Source organism: Cnephaeus nilssonii, assembly GCF_951640355.1.
Source record: "Cnephaeus nilssonii genome assembly, chromosome: 2".
Lineage (NCBI taxonomy): Eukaryota > Metazoa > Chordata > Mammalia > Chiroptera > Vespertilionidae > Cnephaeus > Cnephaeus nilssonii.
In genome coordinates this window covers 55543607-55558861 of record NC_137073.1, presented here as the reverse complement: position 1 = coordinate 55558861, position 15255 = coordinate 55543607, and the positions used below count along the sequence as shown (strand labels likewise).

General features: G+C 36.7%; 1 protein-coding gene across 5 annotated transcripts in view; it reads left to right on the top strand.

Annotated features, from left to right (window-relative positions):
* Window positions 1–15255, top strand: part of LOC307108733 (uncharacterized protein) — an 823426-nt gene that overhangs the window by 526695 nt on the left and 281476 nt on the right. The gene's annotated exons all lie outside the window — the stretch shown is intronic.

Below are 15255 nucleotides of genomic sequence, written 5' to 3'. Positions count from 1 at the left end.
GGTCAGGCTGAGGGACGTCCCCCCCCCCCCCATACCCAATATATGAATTTTGTGCACTGGGCCTCTAGTATATAATATTATATATATATATATATATATATATATATATATATATATGTGTGTGTGTATATATATATACGTATATATATATATATGCGCGCGCACACACACACACACGCACACATTAGATTAAGATCTAGCCAGTATTTATTTATTTATTTATTTAAATTAATTATTTATTTGATGTGGTTTTAACTGGATGACAACATCCTTTGCTATAACTTCCTGAGAGTAATTTAATGAAATATTTTTTGTTGCACAGCTCTTGTTCCTACAAAGAAGTTAGTAATATTTATTTTTAAAAATGTTTTTATTGATTTTTAGAGAAAGAGGAAGGGAGAGGGATAGAGAGATAGAAACATCAATGAAAGAGAAACATTATCAATTGGCTGTCTCCTGCATGCCCTCTATCCAAGATCGAGCCTGAAATCCTGCATGTGCCCTGACTGGAAATCGAACTGGTGATCTCTTGGTTCATGGTTCAATGCACAACCACTGAGCCACACCAGTGGGGCAGTAATATTTAGTTTTTTAATTTGTTCTTATTTGCATCCAAGATTAAGTTCTAAGAATGTCCCTGTATTTCACTGAGACTGTACCCTTATTGAAAGCAGAAATTGTGTATAATTTTTTTTGGAATGCCCAACAAAGCACAGTACATTGCAGGTAACCATTAGACCACTTGATATATATGTCTTAGTGATTTGTCTACCTTAAATATATTATATATTAAATGTATTAATTTGGAAGTTCATATTTTATTTGTCAAGTGGAGACAATTATTCAAAATATTTAAACTATAGAATATTAGCAATCACTTTGAAATACAGGAAGGTTTAGTTAAAAAATATATACTAGCCTTTGCTTTGCGCTCCAATTTTGAATTAGTGTAAAAATAAGGATTGAACCAGCTTTTAGCCTATAAGTCATGCACTATTAATGCGATTAAATGCATCTAAATATACTCTAAAAAAATGCCCAGTGACTATCTCTGCTTAAGGATAGTTTCTTTTTTTTTAATTTATAATCCAATTAGGTAAAATGCAATAAAAATGAAGTAGAAAAATAAATTTAAAGATTAATGAAATATAGAATTTAATCTATGATTCCTTATTATTAGATTTTACAGGCATTTTAAATTTGCTATAAGATTTTCTAAATGCTTACTTCCTATTTATGTATATATTTTATCTTATAATGGTAACAGACAGTTCACAGATGGCCACCAATCCCTTGACCACACTTTGAGGATCACTTTACTAGACTCACTTCCTAATGGCAATCTTCTGTTTCTAGCTCTGTCACATCCTTGGATTTCTCAGCTGTTAAAAGATATTCATTGTTGATAAAAATACTAAATAATTGTTGAGTATTTAACACAGTCCTTGGATTGTTAAAACACTTTACCTACAGTAAACATTTAATTTTCAAAACAATAATTTGAGAGAGAGAGAGAGAGATGGAATGGGGTCAGAGATGCTCATTACATTGGTATAGGTTTCATGTTAAGCTGTAGGGCTGGGACTTAAATCTCATTCTGACTTTACATCCACAACTTTAACCATCATGCTCTATAACCTCTTTGATTGATTTCTCATGTCTGCTGAGGCCTTTTATTATAATACTAAAGGCCCGATGCACGAAATTTGTGCACAGGGGTTTGTGTCCCTCAGCCCAGCCTGCACCCTCTCCAATCTGGGACATCATTCTCACAATCCAGGACTGCTGGCTTCCAACTGCTCGCCTGCCTGCCTTCCTGATTGCCCCTAACGGCTTCTGCCTGCCAGCCTGATCATGCCCTAACCACTACCCTGCCAGCCTGATTGCCCCTAACTGCCCTCCCCTGCAAGCCTGGTCACCCCTAACTGCCCTCCCCTGCAGGCCTGGTCCCCCCTAACTGCTCTCCCCTGCAGGCCTGGGTCCCCCCCAACTGCCCTTTCCTGCAGGCCTGGTCGCCCACAACTTCCCTCCTCTGCCAGCCTGGTCACACCTAACTGCTCTCCCCTGCAGGCTTGATCACCCCCAAAAGCCCTCTCTTGCAGGCCTGGTCTCTCCCAACTGCCTTCCCCTGCTGGCTTGATTGCCCACAACGGCCCTCCCTTGCAGACATGGTCCTCCCAACTGCCCTCCCCTGCTGGCCTCATCGCCCAACTGCCTCCCTTGAAGACCTGGTCCCTCCCAACTGCCCTCCCTTGCTGGCCATCTTGTGGTGGCCATCTTGTGTCCACATGGGGGCAGCCATCTTTGACCACATGAAGGCAGCCATCTTGTGTTGGAGTGATGATCAATTTGTATATTACTCTTTTATTAGATAGGATAGAGGCCTGGTGCACGGGTGGGGGTTGGCTGGTTTGCCCCGAAGGGTGTCCCGGATCAGGGTGGGGGTTCCCTTGGGGTGTGGGGCAGCCTGGGCGAGGGGCCTGTGGTGGTTTGCAGGCCAGCCACGACCCCCGGCAACCCAAGCGGAGGCCCTGGTATCTGGGATTTATTTATCTTCTATAATTGAAACTTTGTAACCTTGAGCAGAGGCCAGTGCCAGCCAGGGGCAGAAAGTTTGGCTTCCTCCATTGCCAGGGGCAACCCAAGCCTCCTGCTTGCTCCAGCTCTGTGGCCAGCCGCTATCTTGTTTGGGTTAATTTGCATACTCATTCCTGATTGACTGGTGGGTGTGGCTTGGTGTAGCGGAGTGATGGTTAATTTGCATGTTTCTCTTTTATTAGTGTAGACTAGAGGCCTGATGCACTAAATTTGTGCAAGGGAAGGCCTTCCTTCCCCTGGCTACTGGCACCGGCTTCCCTCTGGCACCCAGGACCCGGGCTGGCTTCCCTCCAGCCCAGGCTTCATCTGGAAGGACATCCGGTCTAATTAGCATATGACCCTTTTATTATTATAGATACTTTCCACTTTATTAATTAGTACAAGATATCTGAAGTTACATTAACATTTTAAAATTGCATGCAAGAGAACTTGTATTTTAATAGGCTGTAAAAATGTTTAGTAATTATTTCAAAGTCTGGCTGTCAAGGAGATAGGAAGTGTTCATTCGATGGAGTAAGGAGCCTTTTTTGTTAGGACTATGGAAGTTGTGAAATCAGTTTATTTTTTCTTTCTTCTGAATCTTTTCATATGTCAGCTGTAATGCCGTTTGATTCAAAGACATTTGATTACCATCTATGTTCTTCTCTTAAACTAAATGGGGAGCTTTGTGGAAGATTGGCAGGCTTGCATAATGGATTATTTTGACATTGGCAAAATGTTGCAACAGGAGAGGACTTGCAGCTCCTGTGTTCTATGGTAGTCAAAGTGGAATTTAGTGCCAAACTTGGCAGGGTTTCAGAGATTTTTACTTCATCTACTACTGATTCCCTAAGAATCCTAAACCTTCTCTTTGCATTCCAAGAAGACAACCCCACTGGTCAGATAGTTTAAGAAACTGTACTAGTTATTCCTCTATGTGAAAAAGGTTCTGCTTTTTTGGGGGTGGGATATGTGTGTGTGTGTGTGTGTGTGTGTGTGTGTATTCTTCCTAATAGCCTTTATAAAAAATAAATGAGCCTTAATAAGTTATAAGTATGTGTTTTACATTTTTCCCCTTCATAGGACTTCCTTGTGATATATTCATTAGATTACCAATACCAATCATATTATTTTTCTCACTAATATAAAAGACCTCAGGCGATATGAATTTCACTCAGTCTTACTCAAAATCAGCATTAGGAAATGCTGCCTGGATAAATGTCATAATTCTCTTTCCTGGGTGTAGCCTCTGGAACGATATGGACAAGTTTTATTTCTACTCCATTAGCTTGATAACTCTGGCACTTTGGATAAGTGCCCATATGCTTCCTCATCTGTTAAATAAGTTTAATAATAATACCAACTTCATAGGATTTATATGAGGAAAAACTGAGATAATGCTTACTGATCATTAGCTCTGCCTGGGACATAATCACCATTCAATAAATATTAGCTGTCATCATCATCATCATCATCATGACCACAAGCAGAAAGAAGTCTGGATAAATAAAAACATATTATGGAGGTAGCTTTATGGTCCTTTATGCATATGGTAAAAAATAAGGGAAGAAGGACGGCAAAGGAAGATTGGAGTGGGGAAGAATGTATTGCTTCAGAGTAGATGAACATGATCTGAAAATACTGGACAGGGAGACTCATGAAAGGACTCTAGCACATTCAATAATCCATCATATATATATATATATATATCCTAGAAACCTGGATAATGAGTGTCATTATAAGTCTCCTCACTCTTGAGAAACTAGATTTACCCTTCCCTTTAAAAGGGAGTTAGGCTCTTAGGGCACAAGTTGTTATGAAATAGACCCAAAGAGAGAGGAACCCAGTGGAGATAATTGAGTAAATAGTTAAGCTTGGCTTCTCCAAACAGAAAAAAAATGGGGCCCCAGGCTTGGAGAGCCTCACACTGTTCACACTGCTCTTTGGAACAGGGCATAGTGGAGTATCTCAGTAGTAAATATTTGGCTAATTCCTTTTTATTTGTTCAGACATAGCTGAATATGCCCTCCTTAAGGGGTCATCAGACTACCTGATATTAACATCTCTTTCCCATTCTTTATTATTGGGCTCATTTTTCCTCTTTAATATATTTACTGTGAATTTCAGTTTGAGTTTTTTTTTAAGCTAGTATCTTCTGATGTTCTTGAGTGTAACCGTCCTATATTTTTATTTCATCATCATATAGAGATCACTTAATATATTTATTTTCACACAGTAAGCCCTCACTGCAAATTTGTTAGTTAAAAGGAGGAAGAATATTGAACAATAACAAGGACAATAAAGCAAGAGACATATCTAACTTTACATTTTTTTACACACATGTAGCTTTTTTATCCTATTCCCTCCCTTCTTAGTGAAACTATAACTTGATTTAACCAAATCTGTATGAAACGGTTGGGGGCAGAGAGGCAAGAAGTCATTGAGTGATTGTTCATTCTGTCCCATTTCATCAGCAACCACTTTGGTTGTGCTTCTTATTTTTAACAGTTCTCTGCTGCCTCATCCCTGATAACAGACTATATAACTGAGGTCTGTCATGGAAAACTGTAATATTTTAAGTTATATCTTCCTAAACTATATAGAGTGTTTCAATTCACATATCTATGTAATAAATTACATTGTCATGTACTTTTCTATACTTCATGAGATAGAATAACTTCCAAAGAAAAGATGATGATTTAGGATTAATTACCCATAAGGTCCCTTAAATAGCATAATGTTTCTAACTAGTTCATGTTTATAAAATATATTTTTTAATACATTAAAAGGCTATGTTTTTAATATTCTATTCCTGGCCATTGTATGAAATAGAAAGATCTTTTGGACTCAAAATAAGAAAGGATATAAAGTAAAGGTTTTATAAACATTACTAACTTGTATTTAATGGTGAAAAAATCTCATTCCTTGTAGAAAGAATCACAGTGCTCTTGCTCCTTTGTTAACTCAAAACAATGAAATGCGGCAACTTTTAGAAAATGATTTCTATCTGATGATAGGAGATTCTTACTAGAGTAAGATGGTGTATAAGTTAAAGATGAGATTTCTACATAGATGGATTGGAAAGAATCAGTAATTTTCAATTTCACAACAAGCATATAATTCAAGCTCTTTTCAAAATTGTTTGATTAAATAGAAAATAATTGCTTTTGAAATAGTTATCAAATAATAAATCCTTTTGATTCTCTCCATTATTTTAGAAGCTTTTGTAAAGAGGCACAGTATACTCAGGAGGACACATTATGATTCCATTTGTTTGATTAGCAGCTGCTATTACAGTGAATCCAAGTTAAATGAATGGCCTGAGGAGTGCAGTCTATAAAGTGTCACCTAGAAAATGTAAACAATGGCCAAGGGAAATATCTTCCTTAGAGTTTAAGTAAGGTGTGGAGAAATAACTATGAAAGGCAAGAATCCAGGAGAAGTATGTTGTTTAATCTGCATGTATTTGTGGATTTCTTTACTTACTTTTTGTAGCTGATTTCTAATTTCAAGGCATCATGGTCAGAGAATATGCTTGGTATAATTTCAGACTACTTGAATTTGTTGATGCTAATTTTGTGACCGAACAGAAACAAAGAGGCAGCCGACCAAATGGGAGATGATATTTGCAAACAATAGCTCTGACAAAGGTTTAACATCCAAAATATGTAAAGAACTCATGAAACTCAACACCAAACAACCCAATCTAAAAATGGGTAGAGGATCTGAACAGATACCTCTTCCAAGAAGATATACACACAGCCAATAGATATATGGAAAGATGTTCAAGTTCTCTAGCAACAAGGGAAATGCAAATCAAAACTACAATGAGATACCACCTCACATCTGTTAAATGGCTATTATCAACAAGACAAGTAATTACAAGTGTTGGAGAGGTTGTGGAAAAGGGAATCCTCTTTCCCTGTTGGTGGGAATGTGGAGTGGTACAGCCACTATGGAAAAAAATCTGGTGATTCCTCAAAAAATTAAGAATAGAATTACCGTATGGCCCAGCAATCACTCTCCTGGGTATAAACCCGAAAAACTAAAAAATACGTATTCGCAAATATATATGCACCTATATTTATTGTAACATTATTCACAGTAGCCAAGACATGGAAACAACCAAACTGTCCTGTGATAGCAGATGGGATAAAGAAGATGTGATACATATACACAAAGGAATACTACTCAACCACAAGAAAGAATGAAATACTGCCATTTGTGATAGATGGACCTTAAGAATATTATACTAAGGGAAATAAGTCAGTCAGAAAAAGCTAAGAACCATATGATTTCACTCATAAGTGGGATATAAAACTGAAACTTGACACAATCAGCAGTGTGGTGGTTGCCAGAGGGAAGAGGGCAGAGCTCTGGGGGGTGAAATGGGCCTAATATATCCTGATGGAAGATGATTTGACTTTGGGCGATGGGCACACAGTAAATATATAGATCTTGTAACATAAGAAATCCACACCTGAAACCGATATTATCATATTAACGAATATCACCGCAATAAATTTAATTTTAAAAAAAATATAGGATAAAACTGAAAACTGAGAGAACCATAGCACTAAGAAACAGAAGTTCCTTAGAAATGAAAACAAAAAGTTGGTTACTAAACAATTCAGTCTAAGTTAGTTACTAAGGATTGGATTTAATACAGTAGGTCTTATATATATCAAAATATGATCAAATATATTTGAAATATTTACAACTTTGTGATAAAAGCACACACAATAGTCTTACAAAGAATCTGTAGTATTTATAAAATACTAGAGGCCCAGTGCATGATTGAATCATGCACGTGTAGGGTCCCCTACACACTTTTGCTTTTGATCACAGGGAGCTGGGTGCCTGTCCGCTAGTGCACCAGGCCTTTCAGAAGCCTCCAGTGCGGCGGAGGCTTCTGAAAGGCCTGGTGTCTGAGCGGAAAGGCATCCAGCTGCCACGCTTTCACTTTCGATCGCTGGTGCTTGAGCAGAAAGGCATCCAGCTGCCACACTTTTGCTTTTGATCGCGGGGAGCTGGGTGCCTGAGCGGACAGGCACCCAGCTCCCATGCTTTTGATGGTCCGTGGCCGCTGAGGGGGGCTACCCTGCTGTTGAGAGGTGCAGGGGGCGGGACTCCCACCCCCTGCGCCTCTCAACAGCCGCTGAGGGGGGCTGCCGCGGACACCTGGCTACCCTGCCTTTGAGAGGCGCAGCTGGGTGTCCGCGCAGGCCCCCTCAGCGGCTGCGGATCTGGCCTCGATCTGGCCGTTGAGAGTCGCAGGGGGCGGGAGTCCCGCCCCCCTCAGTGGCAGCGGATCCGTGCCTCTCAATGGCAGGATAGGCCACCCCGAGTCCCGCCCCCCAGCCTCCCACCGCCCAATCGTGGGCGTAGCGGAGTGATGGTAATTTACATTTTACTCTATTATTAGATAGGATAGTATTAATCTATGAGAAATGCAAAACTAAAATTTCTTATATATGAATGTGTAAAAAATATTTAACAAAAATTAATTTCCTACCATTATATACATTTCAGTCTACCATATTGACATTCATAAAAGCCTTTATGAAGGATTTTGAAAGTATTATGGATTTTAAAAATCACAAGATCAGGGTCAAGAAGAATTGAGTTCCTAGAACTTCAGCCTGAGCTAGCTGTTAACCTGTGTCTCAGTGATTTTAGTGATAACGTGAATAGAGCGATGCCTGCCTCAGAGGGCTATCGTGCTCAGGGAGTGGTTATGCAGAGGTGCCTGTGTCAGTCTTTCCAGCCCGCTATAACAAAATACTACAGACTGGGTGGTTTACAAACAACAGAAATTTATTTCTCACAGCTCTGGAGCAGGGAATTCTAAGATCAAGGTGCCAGGAGGTTTATTGTCTAATGACGGCCCTCTTCCCGGGTCACTGGCTGTCTTTTCACTGTGTATTCCTTTGATGGAAGGGAGGAGGGAGCTCTCAGGGTTCCTTTTACAAGAGCACTAATCCCATTCATGAGGGCTCCATTCTCAGGACCTAATCACTTCCCAAAGGCACCACCTCCAAATACCATCCCATGGTATTTGGGGATTAGGTTTCAACATAGGAGTTTGGGGAGACAGACATTTAGTCTATCACAGTGTCCAACAGAGAAACAGCTAATACGGGATACTAAAAAATGTGCCCTTTTGTGACTCATTATTAGTAATGCCACTCAAATATAGGCATTTTATTATTATGTATTATTCAAGTACGTTTCTTCTGATGAGCTTATATATAGAGGAAATGAGCTTAGTAAAAAAGGAAGAAGAAATAGTTCACATATTTGTGGCCATCTCTCTGAGCCAGATGTTTTAAGCAGGCAGTTCATGATTGTGAGACTATGTTCAGTTAATGGCACCGACAAACTGATATTAATCAATGTGTTGTTGATTAAACAGGTTGCATGTGTCTTAAAGTCCCACTTGATATTTGCTGTGCAAGTTAACAAATACAGTTTATAGTTTCCTCTATGACAAACCTTTTTTTTTTCCTTAATGGAGAGATGACCTTAAGATCACCCCAAAATAGGTTTGATATTTTTTTTCCAACAAGTTGCACTGTCAAGTACAAAAGAGAATATTTGATCTAAAAAGATGAGCATTAACAGGCAGCCAACCCAGGTTTTATCGAAATTTAATAAATTTCTGCTCTGAGAAAGATCTGATTTTTAAGAATGTTACAACCTAAAGTTCCTACCAAAATAAAGGAACCTTAAAATGTCCTCTTGACTATTGTGTTTGAAAGAATTAACCAAATATGACTTGATGTTTTTAGTTTTAAATATTGAGAAGCATCACTAAACTTTTCTTATAATCAGCAAGTTTTATCTGCTGCTTAACTCTACCTGTAGATCAAGGTAATAACATCGCATGAGTACAAAGAAGAACATATATGATCTTATTTTCTATAAAGAGCAAATAATCTAATAAACTAATTGCACAGAACTTGAAAAGAGGGGTGCTAGAATATACTTTAGTTTTACATGGTTGTAGTAATAATAAACAGCTTTGGAAGGTGTATTAGTGGCTTGTTTAAAGGACTACAGACAAGGGTAGTCAATGATACGGTTTTACTTTTTTCATTTATTTTACAGGGGAAATTACATAGAATGAAAACAATAATGATAACTAAATCTTATTGTAAATTTATCACATGCCAGGCATTATGCTAAGTTCTTTATGGATATTATTTATTTAGCACTTAGCACATCCCTTTAAAAGATGTAGGGAACTATTACTATTTTATAAAAAATGAAACAGGCATAGATCATAAAATGAATTTGTCGAAATCACACAACCATTAAATGGTAGAATTGTATGCAAGCTTAATTCGAGTGCCTATGGACGCTTATGGTTAATTCTACTTGCTCCTTTTAATAAATATAATCTTATTTTTCACCACTTTAACTGGCACGAAAGCAGAGAACTAAATAACTCTGATAATCAAGTCATGAATCAGACAACTTACATCTAAATGTTTTTATGATTAGAGCCAGACCCTTCTGATTTTTGAAATAGTATATCATTCTTTTGACCCTGAGATATTTATCTCAATCATCATGAAAACATTTTTGACAGTAAAATCAATTCTACTCTGAAAATTTTTTAAGTGGTAGTGACAGAAATGTTATCAATCCAGCATTGATAAAAACGGAAAAATAATACTTCTTGTCTATAATAGCTAGGAAATTATATGTGCCCTGAAAGAGTAAAATACTCTTGTAGGAATTAAGAATTAAGTGAGACTCAAGAGGATTTAGGGAAGAATAGATTAGATTTCTATTTTAGTTTGTATCAGTTAAGATGCTATGGACAACGCAAGTAACATCTTAATAAGTAATTGCAATGGAACTTTGTAGGCTAAAGGTGTTTTCTATAAATAATGTGCTGGTACTAATTAGCATCCCCAATGAAATAGATAGAGCATCTCTAAATGGCATAAATTGAAATGTGTAAAGCAGGGGAATGTAAATTTTCTAGGAGAGTTTTAATACATTTACTTTGGAACAGTGCCAGAGCTTTCATCTCCTATAAGCAACATCTAAAATTGTGTTGGATAGAGTCAAATTAGATATATTGTCTTTAATTGTGTGTTTTTTTTATATAGGAAAGGCTTTAGAAGAAGGAACTTGTAGATATAGTTAAAGTTTCTACTAGAGCAGTTTGTGCCAAAATTTACATTAGGGACAATTAGAAAATGAGAATGAGGATTGGAACAGATTGAAGGTGAAGATATTTGTATTAAAAAAAGGCCAAGTCTTTAATAGGAGCAATGGATTAAGAATAAAATTGCCAAGGATCTAGATCTATCTGCATAAGAAAACTTGGGATTTTTCACTTCTCACCACACACACACAAAAAAAGGTGATTATGTGATATGAGCAAGGTATTAGCTAAAGCTAAGATGGTAATCATTTTGCAACATGTACACATTAAATTTAAACAATGTTGTATGTCAGTTATATCTCAAACCTGGAAAAAAATGAATGCAATTTTAATCCCAGGTAAAGGATTTTTATTGCTTCTGTTAAGTCCCATAAATTTAGTGCACTAATGACCAGAATGGGTCTAATGACTGAAGAGAATGAGCGTAATTGACAACCCTGCCAGAGGAAGGGTGGGTTCCAATGAGAACCTGACAGAGTGAGCAGAAGTTCAGGAAAAAATATGGCTACATAATCCAGTAGATGAATGTTCTATATCTTACTCCACATTTATTTATTCTCTAAATCTTTTTTTTTTACCCTCCTCAATCCAACTTATACCCTGCTTTTTGTAGATGGCTTGAAATATATTTAATTGTATTCTCTGATATGTTCTTTCTTCATATTTATGTATTTATATCTTTTTTAAAATATATTTTATTGATTTTTTACAGAGAGGAAGGGAGAGGGATAGAGAGTTAGAAACATCGATGAGAGAGAAGAAACATCGGATCAGCTGCCTCCTGCACACCCCCTACTGAGGATGTGCCTGCAACCAATGTACATGCCCTTGACCAGAATCGAACCTGGGTCCCTTCAGTCCGCAGGCTGATGCTCTATCCACTGAGCCAAACCGGTTAGGGCTGTATTTATATCTTCAAACCGGTTAGGGCTGTATTTATATCTTGAAAAAAGCCTCATTTATCCACATCTTATTTAGGTCTTTGCATATTAATTAACACCTACATGTCAGTAAAATCACTATGCATGATATTAACATTATTTAGAAATGTCATTATATTGTGGAAGAACTACTTTTATTAAAAACAAAAGAATCCTACGTCGGAGCAAATGTTCATCATTCAATTCTTTCTCTTACACAACAGACCTGCCTTTTGTTCCAGTGACAGTGATTCTTGGAAGATGCCTCCATGTACAGGAGGCATCAAATCCTTTAGCTTTTCTCTTTTTTTTCTTTCTTTCTTGAGTGAGTAGTTGATTAACATTAGGTGTTATTGGAAGTATTATAGGCTGAACATTAAACATTAAAAGACTTTCCTAAAGCGCTCTATGGAATGTCCCTAATCAACTTTCTCATTCTCTACCAGTGCTCCCTTCATAGTCTTTGAGACATTGAGAGTATAACTCACACCACATACTTTAATGAAACTTGCATATACAATGAAATGTTGCCTTAAGTAATATTTATCTTACCATGAAATGGGCCTGGGTAGATAGCCTCTTCAGCTGTTAAGATAAAACCCTATAACTGAAGAGGGGCATTGTTGTTGGACACAGCTTTTATATTTATGGTTTTTGTTTAGTTAAGAACATTACAGTAATTTATAGAACTTTTGGCACATGCATGTTGATTAGTCTTGCAAACAGTCACTCATTAAAACGAATAATATTCCTGCTGGAGGGGCAATAAAGAATACTGATTTATTTTTTAATACCAAATGCAGAGTCAACTGTCAATTAACTGTATTAATGTCAGAAATGGAACATAAAAATTCAAAGCATAATTTTTACAAATAATTGAAATCCATCCTTTACTATTTATTCCTCTGCAAAAAGTGAAATTAAATGCCTTGAATTGCATGTTCCTCTGAATTTCACTCTACTAATGAAGGGAGAAATGAGCAAAAGTCATTCAGCAGAAGGGCGGAGAACTCAATGGCCTGGATAATTTACAAACTATATAGTTAGTTCTCAAATAATCAAGGGTTCACTGTCTCTCTTCTGAAAAGAGATAGAAGGGAAAATAATATTTGTGTTAAGTAACAGAGCTAGAAAGTACATTTTATGGTATGGTATTTACTTCATAACTTTTGTCAATTTTTCTAATTGTCTTTAAAGTGAATTACATTGAACTTATATAAAAATGTAGTAATAATTCTTTAAAGCAGAACTCTGGCATGGGAAGGCCTGAATTCTAGTCCCAGTGGACACTAATGTGATATTTTATTTTGGATACTTCAAATAAAATTAACCTATTGAACTCACCCATTCTATGTAAGTTCTGATAATTACCAAAGTTAGGCACACAGACAATTGAGTGATCTCTCTATAAGTTGTTTTAGGGGGAAAATATGTATATAAATAAATCTATACAGTTACTATAAAACAATGTACTTAGGAACAGTAGAAGCTAATAATTGCTAATCACTTCTTAGAAGGAGAGTAGGCAGTCCTTCATGAAAGAAGCAGTATTTGAAATTCCCCTCAGGTGAAGAATTCCAAAAGTTAGGGATTATGAAGGGGGACAATAAAAGATGAATTAATGATAATACAATAATGGAGGAAGAAATCAGAAAGCATGCTCAAGGTTAGAATAAATTTCATCTTGAATATAAAAATGTGATCCAGTAATGAAATCAAAGTTAGAAGGGAAAAAAACAACAACAATTGAAGCCAGTTCATGTAGGGCTTTCAGTATCATGGACTTTAATGGGAGATGATAACAGAAAAAAAGTATTGCCTTGAAGTTAGAATTTGATCTCATCTTGGACTTGTAGCTCACTACTTGTGTCACCATTTGCTCATCTACAGAATTGCAATAATACTTCCTGGGTTAGCATGAAGCCTGGGAGCTATATATGTAAGGCAGCTGTAGCATTGTACCTGATAGGTATCGTCTGCTCTGTAGAATATAGGGAGTCATGATCTAGAGTGTTATAAAAAACAACAGGGTATCAATACAAAAGTGCTTTGCATATGGTGACATCAGAAGCAATGAGGCCAGACTGGATGTCACAACAATAGTCCAGGAATTAGGTAAATGTGGTAATATGAATGATGGCAGTTGATAAGGGGAACCACTTTGTAAACTAGAGAGAAAAGTTAAAGCTGAAAGCATCATTAGATGGTTCTCCACGGCTCATCCAGAAGGTTTGAGGAAGGGTACAAATCACCCTGTGCCATACTCAAAATTACACAGGTGAGTCTCAGAGTGATGTGCTCTATTGTGGGACACTTCTGAAAAGAACATAATAGTTCCTGAGGTGAAAATGAGGTTTCTAAACAATTGAAGTGGAAGAGACAGAGGATGAACATCACTCTTACATTTATGGGTTTGGACACTGAGAAATTTGTTTAAGTAACTGAGAGTGAAATTTAAAAAAAATAATAAAAATTTGGAGAAACACAACTTTATATTAACTCGTTTCTGTTTTAAGAAACCATGACTCGCCTAAGCACTAAAATAATTCCCAAACAAATAAAAGACCATTCATAATAATTCATAACAAAAACTGGGATTGACAAATAACCTTTTGATAAGTAAGTATTCACTAACTACAACAGTAGTAAAATAGTGGTCTTGATGTTGATGATGATAATACCAACAACAATAATAGAATACTAAGAATAATAAAAAGAATGGCCTGTATATATTTACTGCTCTCTGTATAATAGAAATTAATAAGATGTTAATAGTAATAGCCCCATTTATAAGGAGAGGAAGTTAACTTCTAGAGAATTTAAGTAACATTACATGGTCATATTATTAGAAAATGGCAGTATGTTTTCTCTTAATTACCCATTTCCTGCCACTCAGAGTGAAACAGGTTTCACACATTATTAGCAGGTCTTAAATGAGGACAAACCAGTCAGATGAAGAATAGTAAAAATATAATTCATTGGACTCTTTTATGTCTGTCTCTATGTCAGAGACTTGAATATATTCAAGAAGTTCAAGACCATTAAACTGATATACCATTTTTCTTCTATTATCTACAGCTCAGGAACTTCATATCTTTACATGGTATTCCCAGTCCACCATTATTAACTCTTCTTTTATATCTTTGGGTGAATATAATAACCAGTAATACAATTTAATTGGAGGTAGAACAATAGGAAGGAGAGAACAAAGGTCCATGGAATTATGAATAAAAGTCTAAATATTCAGAGCATGTACATTATAGTTAGGAGAATGAAAAATAGTAGGGAGAGGAAGCAAGGTTAAAGAGAAGTTTATTATTTAAAAATATGCATATGGAAAATATAATTTTCTTTGAAGAAAGTAAAATACCGTCAAATATTTTCTCTCTCTTCATTTTCTTCTCCTTAGAATTTTTAAAAATTCTCATCCAAGAATATGTTTATTTATTTTAGAGAGAGAGGAAGGGTAGGGTGGAGAGAAAGAGAGAAAGGAAAGAGAGAGAGAGAGAGAGAGAGAGAGAGAGAGAGAGAGAGAGAGAGAGAGAAGAGAGAGAAGAGAGAGGAGAGAGAAACATT